The sequence below is a fragment of the Trichechus manatus genome, unplaced genomic scaffold (assembly GCF_000243295.1).
Source record: "Trichechus manatus latirostris isolate Lorelei unplaced genomic scaffold, TriManLat1.0 scaffold00255, whole genome shotgun sequence".
In the NCBI taxonomy this organism is placed as follows: domain Eukaryota; kingdom Metazoa; phylum Chordata; class Mammalia; order Sirenia; family Trichechidae; genus Trichechus; species Trichechus manatus.
Genome location: NW_004444191.1, coordinates 2,356,832 through 2,374,080, shown reverse-complemented (window position 1 = coordinate 2,374,080; position 17,249 = coordinate 2,356,832). Strand labels below are relative to the sequence as shown.

At 41.1% G+C, this 17,249-nt stretch overlaps 1 protein-coding gene across 1 annotated transcript in view; it reads right to left on the bottom strand.

The window, feature by feature from the left end:
* Nucleotides 1-11,896, bottom strand: part of PTPN4 (protein tyrosine phosphatase non-receptor type 4) — a 222,437-nt gene extending 210,541 nt beyond the window's left edge. The window contains exon 1 of the mRNA XM_023724688.1: nucleotides 11,791-11,896. The gene's annotated coding sequence lies outside the window, so the exon portion shown is untranslated. The remainder of the gene's footprint in view (nucleotides 1-11,790) is intronic.
* Between the last annotated feature and the right edge of the window lie 5,353 nt (nucleotides 11,897-17,249).

Sequence of the window (17,249 nt, the reverse complement as noted above, 5' to 3'; positions counted from 1 at the left end):
GGGTTGTTAACCAATGTCATAAAACAATATGTGCACTACTGTTTCATGAGAAACTATTTGTTCTGTAAGCCTTCACCTGAAGTACAATAAAAAATAAAAAATAAAAAGATGGCTGGGTGGAGGGCCAGAGACCATCTTGGGACCTGATACCCGTTTATCTCAGTAAAGATAAAGAACATGTTAAGATTAGCCAATGGTTGATCTTCTACATGTCTCCCACCTCTTCTCTTTATAATTCTCATTTACCTAGCTTTTCTGGAATCAAAATAGTCTCCCTATATGTATACAGAATAACTGCTCAGAATAAACATTATGTTCCAATCATGCTGAGTTTTGGTTATTTTTAACAATAAACATATCACGGTCTACTGGTGTCATTTTATCAGTTCATGTGAAGCACAGAAATCTTACTTCTTTCTACATTCCTTTACTATCATCAGTTTAACCTCTACATACATTTAGAACCACATCATACAGTTATATTTTTACTTCAACCACCAACATAATTAAAAAAGCTGAAGAGAAGGAAAGCCTATTGTATTCATCTATATTTTTGCTTACTATGTTCTTTCTTCCTTCCTGATGTTCCAAGGTTCCCTTTTTATAACTTCATTTCCTTTAGTCATTTTTTTAGGGTAGGTCTGTGTCGTAGATTGAATTGTGTCCCCCAAAAAGACCTGTCAACTTGGCTGGGTCATGATTCCCAGTATTGCATGACTGTCCACCATTTTGTCATCCAATGTGATTTCCCTGTGTATTGTGAATGCTATCGCTATGATGTAATAAGATGGATTAGCAGCAGTTATACTGATGAGGTTTACAAGATTAGGTAGTATGTTAAGTCAATCTCTTTTGAGATATAAAAGACAGAAGTGAGCAGAGAGACATGGGAACCTCATACCACCAAGAAAGCAGTGCCGGGAGCAGAGCACATCCTTTGGACCTGAGGTTCCTGTGCTGAGATGCTCCCAGACCAAGGGAAGACTGATGCATCACAAGGACCTTTCTCCAGAGCCGACAGACAGAGAAAGCCTTCCCCTGGAGCTGATGCCCTGAATTTGGACTTGTAGCCTACTGGACTGTGAGAGAATACACTTGTCTTTGTTAAAGCCATCCACTTGTGGTATTTCTGTTATAGCAGCACTAGATGACTAAGACAGTCTGCTAATGAAAAACTCTTTAGTTTTCCTTATCTGAAATAATGTCTTGATTCCCCCTTTCATTCCTGAAGGAAATTTTGACTGGATATAGGATTTTTGGTTGACAGTTTTTTTTCTTTTGGCACCTGGCAAATATTGTGCCACTTTCGTCTGGCTTCCATGGTTTCTGCTGGGAAATTAGTTATTTTTATTGTTTTTTTCACCAAAGGTAAGGTATAGGTTTTTTCTGTAGTTTATTCTGCTTGGGGTCCAGTCAGCATCTTGGGTCTATAGGTTTATGTTTTTGCAGTGCGATGGATTGCTTTCATATGGCCTTTCTTGCCATGGTCTTGTAACTCCCACCAAATGACTGGGTGGGACTATGCAAATAAGGTGCTTGTGGCCCACCAAGGGGATTGGACAGTTTGCTAATAATGCAAATAATGTGCATGGCACACTTGTGTGGGTGGGAACACACAAATAAGGTACATGGAACTCTAACAAGGGGATTGGTCAGTTTTGCCATTCTGCTAGGCTTAAAATAAGCCACCCTAGAGACGAAAGAGGGGACTTCAACTACCACCAAGAAAGAAAAGCTAGGAGTGGAACACATCCTTTGGACTCCAGGATCCCTGCGCTGAGAACCTCCTAGACCCAGGAGACAGAGAGAGAGAGAGCTATAACATCAGAGACAGCAAATGACGGGCAAGAAGCAGTGGCAGAACGGTGGCAGCAGCGGCAGCAGAACAAGATCAGTAGCAGATGGTATGGTGGGCTTCCCGGCCTACAGAGTGAGAAAGCTGAGCGCCTCTGGGCAGGTGGCTTGCTGTCAGAGTGGGGTGCCTCCGGGCACCTGTTGGCAGAGCTAGGCTTGCTGAACCATGGAGCTGGAGAGCTGAGCACCTTTGGGCCAAGGCTTACTGGAGGAGTGGGGTGTCTCTGCACTTATCAGTGGAGCTAAAGAGCTTTGTAACACTTGCCTGAGCATGGCAGAGGCTGGGCCAAGGTCCAGAGAGAGGCCTGCCTACAGACATGGCTGTAAAGAAGCTGTCCTGATTGAAGAACTGTATCCTGAGTCATTTCTGATCCTGAATTGTAACCTGTTACTTCCCAATAAACCCCTAATAAACCCCACAATCATGAGTATTATCTGTGAGTTTTGTGTGGCCACTGCAAAGAATATCAAACCCAGCAGAGACGAGAGTGCTGCGGGAGGAACAGCTGGTGTCAGAATTGGTAAAAGGGTTGGAGGTTGGAGGTATGTCTCACCTCGTAGCAATCAGCCTTGAGCTGTTGATGCTGACAATGATTCTCCCCTCTCATGAAATTAGAGGAGATCAGATGCCCCTGCCATGCCATTTTTACCGTCTTTCAAATTTAAGAAGTTTTAAATCATTATTTTGTTGAGTAGTTTTTTAGCCCTGGCCTCTTTCTCCTCTCCTTCTGGGATTCCAGTGACAAATATTAGCTCTTTCACTATATAGCCCCAGTGGTACCTGAAGCTCTATTATCCTCCCTCCCCCTAGTCTACTTCTCTCTGTTGTTCAGATTGGATCATTTCTATTGTTCTATTTTCCAGATCAATGATTATTTCCTCTTTTTCCTTCATACTGATATTGAGCCCAGTCATAGATTTTTAAAAAATATTTTGGTTAATGTATTGTTCAGTTCTAAAATTTTCACTTGTTTCTTTGTTGTATTTTCTATTTCTTCCTTAGATTTTCCAGTTCTTTGCTGAAAGTTTCATTTTTTTCATTTGTTTCAAGTATGTTTGTCATTGCTTTTTGAATAATTTTTGTGATGACTGCTTTAACATTTTTACCACTAATTCTAACAGCTCTGTCATCTCAGTGTTAGCATATATTTATTCATTTTTAAAGTTCAGTTGAGGTCTTTCTGGATCTTGGTATGAAGACTAAGTTTTAACTGAAACTCAGACATTTTCAGTATTATAAGATTTGGATCTTATTTAAACTTTCTGTTTTAGTTGGCTTTCTCTGACATTCCTTGGGCAGGGGAAGGAGGGAAGCACTTTGAAACTGCCAGGTGAGGGTAGAAGTCCAGGTTCCCCACATGGACTATGTTAATACCTGACGGTGGAGGGGCTCCTGGTTCCTGCTGGGCAGGGATAAGAGTTCCTGCTCCCAACTAGGATTCCACTGAATCCAAGGGGGAAGGGGAGGAATTGAAGCAGTGGTGTCACTAAGGGATGTGGGGGAGGGGGTGCAGACCTTACTGGGCAACACTGTCTCAGAGGGGGTGCAGTGTTTCAGCAGAAATTTATTATTATTTATAAAAATATCCCTGTAGTTATAACAACAAAAACATTTTTCGTAAGCTCAGCTTACATGTATCAATATACCTACAAGGCTAAAACTCTATGCTGATTTTCTTTTTGAACCTTCTACTATGCTCCAATCAGGGCTGTCATTATTACCCAACTATAAGGATGCTTTGAATCATATGGTTTCATCTGCACATGGTACAAGCACGTGCTGTTGTTTTTGTTGCTGCCAATGGTTTTACAGTTGTTGAGTTTGTCATATTTTCTGGTGTTTTAGCTACAATATTGTGGCAATTAGCATGAGGAAGTGACACCAACCCTAGTGATGCCACTGAATTGAGAGAGTAGCATGGTTACTGCTTGGTGGTGGTAAGTCTTGACTCTCAACTAAGCCTTCTCTGACACCATCCCAGTGAGGAGGGACTAGGCACCTCACTGGGGGCAGGACTGGGGTAGGCGTCCATGCTTACCACATGGTCTCCACTCATACTGTGGGCGTGAGTGGACTTGTTATTGCTTACAGGGGAAAGCAGTTAAAAGTACTTGAAAAACAATTTGGAATTTTTAAAGCGCTACATAAATGTTAGGTAATACTATTTCTAACAGTAATAATAACGACGTACAGATTCTGAATATTAAAAAGACTACTATTAAAGCATTAAATTCTACCAAATGTATTTTTCTTTTCTAAGATTAAAAGGAGCCCTGGCAGGGCAATGGTTAAGCTCTTGGCTGCTAATCAAAAGGTTAACGGTTCGAACCTACCAGCAGCTCTGCAGGGGGAAAAGACTTGGTGATCTGCTCCCATAAAGATTACAGTCTAGGTACCATTACTGAACATTTTGATCAAAGATTCTGTAGTAGAACCCTGACCAAAAGGGGAAAAATGCAGAATAGAATTTCAAATTCTCATGGACTCTACACTTCCTGGAGCCATGGCAGGTAGATGAAGCCAAAACTATTGCCCTGAGATAATCTTTAAACCTTAAACCAAAAATACCCCTGAAGTCTTCTTAAAACCAAACAATAGTTTAGCTTAACTAGTAAAGAATGTCTGCCTTGAGCACTGTGCTCTTCCAAGATCTATCTACACAGGATCAAACTGATAACAGCAACACGAAAGATTAGATAGGAACCTTAAGGGGCAGCGAGTTTTATGTTAATAGGGGAGAATCAACTTAGAAAAGGAGGGTGTGAATGGTTGCACAATTCTACAGAATGTAATCAATGTCACTGAATGATACATGTAGAAACTGCTGAACTGGTGTACTTTTTGCTGTGTTTACTCTCAACAACAACAAAATAAATAAAATTTAATTTAAAAAAGACTAAGAAACCACATGGGGCAGTTCTACTCTGTCCTGCAAGATCGTTATGAGTTGGAATTGACTCCACAGCACACAACAATAAACTCCTTAAAGACAAAAGTCATGCTTACCTTTGTATCTAGCACTTATGACTGAGCTTTGTAACGAGCAGTCTTCAAAAAGTATATTACAAAGAAGTATCAGTATCACTTGGGTCTCTCTTTTCCTCAGTTTCCTTCCAAAACACTGCAACCAGGCTTATTATCCAGGTAGGAGGCTTACAATCCCTTTGAAGAAACTGACCACCAGCCCAGGAAAAGCCTTATAAATCCTAAAGCCTACAGGTCAAGAACACAGCCACCAAACACACAACCACACACACACACACACACACACACACACACACACACACACACACAGGTACTCACCTAGAGTTTCCTATCTACCTTTTGGTGACTCACTCTTAAATACAAAAAGATAGAAAAGGATGATTCAATCTTTGGGGAAAGAAAGGCTAAAATGACTTGCTCCAACAGCTAGCCGGAGCTACGATAAAGGTTAGAGCCCAGGGTAAGATCCAGATTAATGCACCACTGCACCATACTATGTCTACTAAATAAAGGCATAACAAGGTACCCCTCCCCCTAAACATACAGGAGTTAAACTAGTATGTTTACCAGTACATAAACTAGTATGTTTGAGAAAAATGACCAACATTTCATCTAGGACTAGGTTAGTGGTGCCTATCATGCCATCTGTGGTGAAGCGCCAGTTTTTTTCAATTTCCAATCCGTCACAGACTGTGGCAGATTGTGTCTTCCAAAAATGGCAACAACAATATTTCCAGAATCTTGCCACTCCATCAAGAGGTGTCAAAGAATACTGGAGGCAGTTTAAACGGACTCTCACGGGCCAAATATGAGACAATTTGAGCTTCAAATAAATACCGACAAGAATGGATTATAAAACACTGGGTTAAAAAGAAAAAAAAAGAATCCAAGGGTCCAAACTGATACTAATTTTTTTTTTTTATTGAAGGTGAGGAATAACCCCTCTTTACAGAATAATGCCAAATGATACATGTAGAAGGAAAACAGAAAAAGAAAGCTGCCATTTTACAAGTACCAAATTAATAACTGATTCAGGGAAGAATCACCAACAGATGCTAAAAATCACTGGGTGAAAGTTTGTTGGGGAACAAGACACACACAATCTCAAAGTACCACTCAACAGATTGCTTGTTAATTAAGAGGGGAAAAGATACCTCTATAATGGAGAAATGTGTCAGATCCTACCTTAACAAAAGCATCAAATTTAACATCAGCAAAGCTGATACCATAGGCACCCTGATGTAAAATAATCTTTACACGTAGAATACAACACTTATGTAGAATTCCTATCAAAAATGTTTAACCTGAATCTAATTATTAAAAAAAAAAAAAAAATCGGACAAATCCAAACACCAGGTCCATCTAAAAAACAATTTTTCAAAATACATAGATGTTAGGAAAGAGTGAAAAATATATATTATTTTCAAATTCTGTTTTTACACTTAAGAAAAACAGATACAATAAAACCGATATTATCTGAAATCATCAAGCAATGAGCCACTCACAAAAAGTTTTCTGGATAGCTGACAATCCTTTACACCTATCATTTTTAATGGAATCTTCTCAAATGAGCCATCTGCTTCCCTACTGTCTTTATTTATTACATAATGCTTCAGATGTAACTATAAATGAAATTCTGATAGTATAAGATACCGGGCTGAATAACAAAGCTAGACGCTGTAATACTATATATACAGTAGGCTCCCTCAGGCCTGCTGAAATGAATTTGGCAATATAATACAGAATCAACCAAATTCCCATAGCGATGTTGAAACTATGAGCTGTAACACTGATACTCTGAACAGGAGGCAAAAAATCAAAGGCAGCAATAATTTTATTCTAAAACTTAGCTCTCTATATTTACACCAAATACATTTATATAGTAGCCATTATACAAGAACTTATTTAAGAAGCTTATTTAACAAAATGTGTTTTTGAAAAAAGTATTTGTTGTTGTCATTGTTGTGTGCTGTTGAGTCAATTCTGACTCACAGCGACCCTACATGGCAGAACAGAACTGCCCCATAGAGTTTCCTAGACTGTAATTTTTACAGAGCAGATTGTTCAGGTTTTTCTTCCACGGAGCAGCTGGTGGGTTCTGGTGGGTTCAAATCACCAACCTTTCCATAAGCAGCCAAGTGCTTAAACAGTGTGCCACCACGTGCAAGAAATGGTATACTACAATGAAAAAGTAATTCAAGGTAATCATGTGGAAAATCAATCCCGAGATACTGATTCACTGATGTGCAGGCAGCATTTTCCAAATGTATGTTGTATGTCCTCTACTCAACTATTATCAACCTGTGAAGAATGCTGAGTCACAAGTGTCAAAACAGATTTTATATTCATCGTTAACTGTATATTAAACATGGGAATCTAACTTATACATTTCTTGCGTGGAATTTATTTATCTGAGGCTTTTCCTTTTTTATTTTTTTGAAGTCCCTGCATGGAACAAATGGGTAAGTGGTTGGGCATGAGACAAAAAGTTGGCAGCTGGAGTCCACCCAAGAGGTGCCTCAGAAGAGAGGCTGGCAATCTTCTGAAAGGTCACAGCCATTGAAAACCCTATGGACTACCTAAATGCCCATCAATAGATATGGATTAACAAAATGTGGTACATACATACAATACAACACTACTCAGCCAGTAGGAGAAAAGAAAACTTGATACATGCTACAGTATGGATGGAGCTGGAAGACATTATGTTGAGTGAAATAAGTCAACCACAAAAGGACACACTGTATGACCTTATTTATATAAAGACAAGAAAAGACAAATATACAGACAAAAAAAATTATCAGTGGTTACTAGGGATGAGAGAAAGAAGGAAAGGGGAGTTAACAGTGATGGAAACATCACATTGATTAAGGGTAGAGTTCCACAGTCGATTACTGTAATTGCTGTCAATAAACTGTACACCTGTGTTATGGATTGTGTCCCCCCAAAATATTTGTCAATTTGGCTAGGCCATGATTCCCAGTATTGTGTGACTGTCCACCATTTTGTCATCTGATGTGATTACCCTATGTGTTGTAAATCCTAACCTCTATGATGTTCATGAGGCAGGATTAGAGGTAGTTATGTTAATGAGGCAGGACTCAATCTACGGGATTAGGGTATATCTTGAGTCAATCTCTTTTGAGCTATAAAAGAGAGAATTGAGCATAGAGGAGAGGGACCTCATACCGCCAAGAAAGAAGCGCCGGGAATGGAGCACATCCTTTGGATCCGGGGTCCTTGTGCTGCAAAGCTTCTAGACCCAGGGGAACACTGATGACCAGGACCTTCCCCAAGAGCCAACAGACTGAGAAGGCCTTCCCTTGGAGCTGGCACCCTGAACTCAAATTTCTAGCCTCCTAAACTGTGAGAGAATGAATCTGCTTGTTAAAGCTATCCACTTGTGGTATTTCTGTTATAGCAGCCCTAGGTGACTAAGATAGAATTTGGTACCAGGAGAGTGGGGTACTGCTCTAACAGATACCTTAAAGGTGGAAATGGATTTGAAACTGTGAATGGTACAGGCTGGAAGAGTTTTAAAGTGCCTAACAATAAAAGCCTAGACTGCCATGAAGAGACTGTTGGTGGAATTATGCACATTGAAGACAATTCTGGTGAGGATTCAGAAGGAAGTGAGGAGAGCTGTAACACTAGAGACAGCGTAGATGAAACAGCAGCAGAGAAATGGAGGCAGCAGAACCATGAGGCTATCATGAGACTGCACGGGAGCTAACCCATGGAGCAAGAGAGCTGAATGCCTTTGGGCACTTATCAGTAGAACTAGGCTTGCCAACCCACGGAGCAAGAGAGCTGAGCGCCTTCTGGCCAAGGTTTACTGGCAGAGTAGGGTGCCTGCAGGCACTTATCAGTGGAGCTACAGAGCTTTGAACACTTGCCCGAGCAGGGCAGACACTGGCAGGCCCAAGGGCCCAAGGGGCCAAGAGGCCAAGGAACCAGGAAGCAGAAGCTGAACAGACAAGGAACACAGGAAGCAAAGTTGTTTCACTCTCAATAGATAGGGCCACAAACTCTGGGGTCTCAAATGGTAGAACCATGGTCAGCTGGGTCTCAAAAGGTGGAACCACAGCCTCCTAGGTTTCAAAGCATAAGATCTTCACCAGCTCAGTTCCAAAGTGTGGAGCCGCCTTTCACAAGTGCCAGCTGGACGGGTCCAGATCTGCTGCCCAAAGCTGAGGGGGTGGGGCAGCCATGCCGAGGGGCAGAAGAACGGGTCCTGCCGGGGCCGAGGGGGTAGGGTCATTCAGACAAACTAGGAGAAGGGAGCTGCCCAAATGCGAGGCAGCAGAGCTGCTGTGCCAGAGGGCCTGGAAGGCAGAGCTGGAGCCCAGGGCTGAGGGGCCTCCACCCAGAATCCAGAGAGTATGGCCCAGAATTTGGAAGGCAGGGCCATTGCCTAAATGGTCTCAGAGAACAAAAGACTATCTTCAAGCCTTGAGAACTAATGTAATGTGTTCTGCTGACTTGTTTGGTGCCTGTTATCCCCTTTCCCTTCAATTTCTCCCATTTGTAATGGAAATGTCTAGATTGTGACGGTTCTATCATTGTGCTTTAAAAGCAGATAACTTGTAGTCTAGATTTCACAGATGAAGAGGAATTTTGTAGAAGATGTGACTTTGGACCTGGAGTTGATTTAAGACTTTTGGGATAGACGATGGGGTGTCTTAGTTATCTAGTGCTGCTATAACAGAAATACCACAAGTGGATGGCTTTAACAAAGAGAGATTTATTCTCTCACAGTCTAGGAGGCTGGAAGTCCGAATTCAGGGCACCGGCTCCAGTGGAAGGCTTTCTCTCTCTGTTGGTTCTGGGGGAAGGTCCTTGTCATCAATCTTTCCCTGATCAAGGAGCTTCTCAGCGCAGGGACCCTGGGTCCAAAGGATGCGCTATGCTCCTGGTGCTCCTTTCTTGGTGATATGAGGCCCCCTGTTTTTCTGCTCGCTTCTCTCTTTTATATCTCAAAAGAGATTGGCTTAAGACACAAACCAATCTTGTAGACTGAGTCCTGCCTCATTAATATAACTGCCTCTAATCTTGCCTCATTAACATCATAGAGGTAGGATTTACAATGCATAGGAAAATCACATCAGATGACAAAATCTCACAATACTGGAATTATGGCCTAGCTAACTTGACACACATTTTTGGGGGACACAATTCAATCCATAACATGGGGTAAATGTGTTTCACATGTGCCAAGGACAAGAATTTGCGGGGGGCAAAGGGTGGAATGCTGTTGAGTTGATTTCAACTCATAGCAACCCCGTGTGATAGAGGAGAACTGCCCCATAATGTTCTCTAGACAGTAACCTTTACGGGAGCAGATCGCCAGGTCTTTCTTCCATGGAGTTTCTTGGTGGGTTCGAACCGCTAACCTTCTAGTTAGTAGCCAAGAGCTTAACCGTTGTGTGAATCAACAGAGTACTGACTTTTAAAAAGTTCTTCCCTAGCACCTCATAATGTGCTAAACAGAGAAAAGCAACAAATAAATCAGCAAACAAAACAAGATAAAAGTCCCTGCCATCATGGAGCTTCCATTCTAATGAAGAAAGAAGAAAAATTCTACAGTATATTACAGTAAAACCTACAAAAGCTGGAACCTGTGTAAGGCAGAAACCTGTCAGAGAAGGAAAATTCAAATATTTTCCATTGAAACAAGCGACAGAAAAGTGGTTGAGACTGCACTGTGTCAAAGGCCAAAAATCTGTGAGACTTGGAAAAACAAGGCAGTCCTGTTGAGTTCCAGCTCTCACACGTTTTGCTGTACGTAGGCTGTACGCAAGGAAGGAGACCAGGGCATGTGGGAATAGGGATGCAATTGTGATCAGGGCATTCAGGAAAAATGTGACTGAGACATTCATTTTGAGCAAAGACTTGACAGGAAGTGAGGGAGTAAGCCACTGTGGACACTCCGTCTGCCTAAATCCTTGGGAGAAAGGTGTTTCAGACAGAGGGGAGAGCAAGTGCAGAAACTGGAAGTGGGAACACGTCTGGCCTGTTCCAGGAGCAGCACAGAGACTGATGGGCCTTCAGAAGGTGCAACAGAAAGAGTGATGAGAGATGAGGTCAGAGAGAGAGCAGAGTTCGTAATCATGGAGATCACGCAGGGCCTTACTGGCCATGTTCAAAACTTCAGCTTTTATTCTAAGTAAGACAGGAAGCCATTAAAGGATTGTGAGCAAAGGAGTAAGGTCACCTCCCTCACATTGTAACTGGATGAGCTTTCAATCTGAAGCATTTTCTGATATACTAGATACAAAAACCACAGACTGTGTCTCAAGCATGCTATGCTAACAGAAAACCAGTTAATATCTACAGACATTATAAATCAGTAAGAAAAAAAATTAAAACACTAGCAGATAAATGAACAAAGAATTTGAAGAATGTATGCAAGAAGAAATGAAATTAGTAAATAAATATGAAAAAAAAAAAAAGGTCAACTATATTATCACCCAAAAGAAAGTAAAGCTAAAATGAAGTACCACTGCTAGGGAAGTTGCTGGTAATGAAAATTGGCTGAGGTCTACAATACCTTCTCTGAAACCTTTTTGGCCAGAAGTGTTTTTGAATTTTAAAATATTTAAATTATAGAGAGGTAATATGGCACTGATACCTTTATTAAGTGAAATTCTTGCTTCGGTCTAGGGTGGCACCTTTTATTCAACTACATTGCTATTCAAAGTTTCTTTAGAAGACCTTAAGAATGTTCATTATAAGTGGAATAAATGAAGACTGAACGGCTTCACATCAGCTCACATCAAGTTTTGCTGCCAAACTGGTTGCTCAAACTTGTTTTCCAGGGCTTTAGAGATTTCAGAATTGCATCCCAGGAACTGATGACCTGTACAATTCTTCTTGGAAACAATATGCTAACAAAGACCAAAAACCATAAAAATACTTAGATGCAAGGTGACTAACAATATCACAATCACCTGAGCGAGCTTTTTCAGATCACAAAACTCTTCCCAACGAAGATTCCCCAACAGCTTCTGTAGTAAGTCACGGTGACTGACAGCAGTATGTCTTGGGGTGGAAATGGTAAGACAGATTGGAAATGTCAATAATTCAAGTATAGAGATTTTTTTATTATAATGAAAATAAGACAAATTTGGAAATTCTTAAAGTTGGTGATAAGGATAATGTACTCCCATACTAAAGAAACACATAAAAAAAGGACCAAAAAAAAAAAAAATCATTACTTTAAAAACTGATTATTTCCTCAAATAATTTTAATCCCCTTGGAAAATTCATTCATTTTATTCACTCAAAGTTTGTTGTTGTTGTGTGCCACTGAGTCGATTCCAACTCATAGTGACCCTACAGGACCGAGGAGACGTCCCCATAGGGTTTCCTAGGCTGAAATCTTTACAGGAGCAGGCTGCCAGGTCTTTTCTCCTGCGGAGCGCTGGTGCATTCAAACTGCCCACCTACTGGTGAGCAGCCGAGCACTTCACTGCTGCACCACCAGGGCTCCTTACTCTAAGTTCAGTCAACATTAATTAGCACCTACTTCATGCAAGGTGCTGTGCTGTAATAATCACCAGAGAGTATCAGGCTTGGAGAGGCAGATAGGTGCTGATCTTGAGTTTCGATTTTATCTTCCTCCCAGCAGGAGTATAAGGTGATGACATGTGAACGTCAGATCACTCTGGCTACAGTGTGGAGGAGGATAAAGGGCAAGAGGAATGGCAGAACGCACTTGAAGGAAACTACTGCAAAAGTCCAGGCACGGCTTGACAAACTTTTAACAATTAACATCAAGAAAACTGTAAATAATCCCAAATAATTTCAGAAGTTTTGGACAACTGCCACACTGAAGTTCAGCCGGTGATAGGGCTGTGGAGCGTAATCCATCACATACACAGAACGAATGAAAAGATTCACATGCTCAGCTCAATCAGTGCAGAAAAGGCATTGCTGATAAAAAACTCTCGATAAAATAGGAATAGAAGGGAAGTTCCTGAACATAATAAAGGTCATCTATACAAAACCAACAGCCAGTATCATTCTCAATGGAGAGAGGCTGAAAGCATGCCACCCGAGAATGCGAACAAGATAAGGACGCCCTTTAGCACCCCACCTATTTAACACTGTGCTGGAAGTTCTAGAGCAATAAGGCAAGAAAAAGAAAGAAAAAGCATCCAAACTGGAAAGCAAGAAGTAAAACTATCCCTATTCAGAGATGATATGATACTATACATCATATCACTCTTGTGATGAGTAGTGTTTGGGGTCATAAAAGCTTACAAGTGGCCATCTAAGAGACAACTAATGGTTTTTATTCATCTGGAACAAAAGAGAAAGAAGGAAACCCAAGAATCAGAAAAGGAACTGGACTACTGGATGAACTGTCTACATGAAGCATGCCACCTCTACCTCGAGACCAGAACTAGATGGTGCCCAGCTACCACTACTGAATGTTATGATCAGGAACATAACAGAGAAACGCTGATAAGAAAGGGGAAAAACGTGGAACAGAACTTCAAATTTTTAAAGAATCCAGATGTACTGGACCTACTGAGTCTGGAGGAGTCCCCAAGACTATGGCCTTGCGCTGCTCTTCAAATCTTGAGTTGAAACTATCCCCTGAAGTCACCTTTTAAACTAATTGTTCAGCCCAAAGAGCATGAAGACTGTCGTCCTTATGTACTGTATTACTTTAAATATACACACACACACACACATATATATATATATTCCAAAAGGTCAACAGCTATTTTAAAGCATAAATGAGAAGGTTAGGGGGCAGGGAGATTAACAGGAGTGAAACAACTAGTGGAGAAGTAATGAGTTGATGCTGACACAATGTAAAGAATTTAATCAGTCATTATGTCTAGCAACTGAAATGGGAGTGGGTTTTGCTGTGTGTATTTTCACCAAAAATAAAAATTAAAAAAAAAAAAAGGAGGAAGAGAGAGGTCCTTAAGTAACACAATTGTTTAACAAAAAGGCAAGACATAAATTTAACTAATAAGATTAACAATAACTCCTGGATTATACTGCAAAGACTCACCATAAAATGGAAATCATTTGAAATGGGGGCAGGAATATCCCAGATACCTACCAAAGTTCATTCAGGGCATTTCTTTGATCACCGGCGTTGCTACATAGTTTCACTTGCCCATCTTTCAAATAACCACTATAGCGTCTTTCCCTTATTCCCCAAAAACATTAAGGTGTATGTGACCATTAAAAAAAAAAAAATCCATTTCTTGACTGTTCTCGATTTCACTATGACCCGAGAGAACTTCCTCCTTCCCTTTATGGACAGATCTCTTAAGCTGTTGTCTAGAGTATATTCATCGTATGTCTACCTTCCTCACTTCCGTTTCTAATCACAGCCCTCTACTGCAACTCTTCTCCGAAAGCAATGAAACTCAAACCTTATCATCTATCAGAATAACCTTCGCAGCATCTAAGCGGATTTCCTATGCTAGCATCTTCCCTCTCCCCACTCACCCTATTAAGATTCTGATTCAGTAAGGTCTGAAAGTTTTCATCAGTATCTCAGGTGATTCTGATAGAGCTGGCCTGCCTGAACACCCCTGAAAACCAACTGGCTAAAGTCATCAATAATCTTCCGACAGTCAAACTCAAAGCACTTTTGGTCTCTTCCTCTCAGCAGCACGGGATACGTTTCTGAAATTCTCTGCTTCATCACCTTCCACCACACAACTAGACTCTTCTCTCTCGTCACCCTTCAGTCTTCTAGACTGGCTCCTTCACTTCTCAGAGCCCTTAAGCTTTTTTTTTTTTTTTCTTTTTAGTAATAGATTGTATTTCTGTTGTTGAGACTATACACAGCAGAACATACCCATTCAACAGTTTCTACATGTACAATTCAGTGACTGAGAACCCTTAACCTTTTTTTAAAATATTTTATTATGTTTTAGGTGACAGTTTACAAAGCAAATTAGGTTCTCATTTAACAATCTGTATACAAATTGTTCCATAACATGGGTTACATTTTCCACAATGTGTCAGCACTCTCATTATTTCCATTCTGTTTGTTCTGTTTCCACTGATCTAGCTTCCCTGCCCCTCCTTGCCGTCTCCTCTTTGTTTAGGGTAAATATTGACCATTGGGTCTCATACAGTTGATTGTTTAAGGGAGCACATTCCTCACGGGTGATACTGTTTATTTTACAAGCCAATCTATTATTTGGCTGAAAGTTGACCTCCAGGAGTAGCTTCTGTGCCAAGTTCAAAGGGCATCTTAGGGCGACAGTCTCAGGAGCTGCTCCAGTCTCTCTCAGTCCAGTAGGGAAAGCCCTTAACTGTTAAATGACAGTGGTTGGGGCTTTGTCGGTGACCCTCTTCCTAACTACACACACACTTCACAAGCAGTCACAGTCACACCCATTGCTCCAACTACCACTTATACAACCCTAAATCCTGCCACTTTGAATTCCAAACTATTTTTATACAGCTAGCCTGTGGCTATGCAACATAGGAGAAAAAAAGATGCCTCAGTATCAGGCAAATCTGAATTTATATGGTAAGGAGTCCAATGTCGCACACCTTTCTGAACTTCAGTTTGTTCTCCTTTAAAACTGGGGATAACATCTTTCAGAGGTTTTTGTTCAGATTAAATGAAGAAGGAAAAAAAAAAGATTACATGAGAAAGTTCCTTCCCTTCCTGGCATGGACATGACAGCATGCCCTAGCATGGGGTCCAGGCCTCAGAGGTGGCAGGCAGGGAAGCAGCCAGCCTGGAGGTGGGAGATGGACACCTACAAGGGGACTGAGCAAATAAGTAAACATAATGAGGGTGACAGGAGTCAACTTCTCACTGTTGGACACAGGACTCACAAACATACCAAGGGGGAGGCCAGAAAGAACCCTGACATTTTAGACTGGAATTAGTTGTAACCACGTGGACTTTAAAAATATAGTTATATGCACGAACAGATTCAGATGTGTGCATAAATACATGTATTTCCTAGCTCCGTCTGCCTAGAAGTGATGATACTCCAAGAGCAATGAGCATATTAAGTACCCAGATGTTGGTTTCTAAATACCATCTCCACTAAAAGAAATGAGGGCTCCTTGGAGAAAAGGATGACTCCAGGGCTGGGACAGGAAAAGTACAAGATGAACCTGGAATATCTTGTTGTGCCAGAAAGCAAAGAATGCTCAAAAAATGAGGACATGTCAAAAAGACACAAGAGCCATCCCAAAGGGGTTCCCACTGACTAAATCTGGGACAACGTGTGCATCAAAATAAAAATGAAATAAAAAGACAGTAGCTGATACAGCCCACAGAATAGGCGTAGAAAACCATGAGTCCATACTGATATAAATAAATGAATGAATAAATACATGTACGGGAAGAAGGATCTTCTTTCAGTAGAACGCCAGCTAATAAGTGTAGATGGCAAACTTCCAAGTAGTGGATGATTCAGGCAGGAGTCACCCATGGATCCTAAGGCTGGTGGTGGGCAGAAGGTAAATGAGGAACAGAATACTGTCAGTCTTGGACATCTTCGCACAGAAGAGTTCTCAATCACAAGAGGAAAAGTGGAGACTTTACGAGGGAGAAACCCAGCAGGCATGAGCTTAGCGAGGTGTTCAAGGTTAAACGTTCTCAGTGGTGAGACAATGCTGTGTGCCTCCTGGAGAGACGCCCTGAGAACAGCACATCATTTCTGTGGTGTTCCTGCCAACACTGCCCTCGGTCTGCGCGTGAGTAACCACTGGATGCACTTAGGGTGAGGGACGTCTCACAGGACAGAAGGCCTGGACTCTGAAAAACTGTCCAGGTCATAAGAGACAGGGAAACACTGAAGAACTCCTTAAACTGAAAGGGCCTAAGGAGACTGACAATTAAATGCAATGTGTGATACTGAATTGGATCATGGACCAAAACGGAAAGAGAGACATGGTTGGAACAGTTGGGAAAATTGGAATGGGATCCTGAAATTTGAAGGTAGTGCTGTATCAGTGCTGATTTCCTGATTTGGTGGTTATACAGGAGACTGTCCATGTGCGGGAAAATACACACTATAGTACTTAGGAGTGATGGGCATTGTATCTGCAATTTGCTCTTGAATGGTTCAGGACAAAAAAAAAGTCTAATGAGATTAGAAATACTGCAGGGAGCCCAGTTAGAAGCTGTTGCAATGGTCCAGGTGAGAGGTTTTAAGAACTTAAAATGGGGAAACAGGGATGAAAATAAGGGATGAGAACGGAGACATGATTAGGTAGTTTCACTAAAATTTGAAGATCCAATGAGATATAGCAGAAAGAGGGAAATCATCAAAGACAACACCACGATTACTTCTTGGAACATCTGGGAAGGAAAAGACTTACTAAGCCCACTGCAGTGAGCCAGGCAGAACAAGATGTTATAGGTTCATCTTGTATATACTTACAGGATATATGTAGTAAA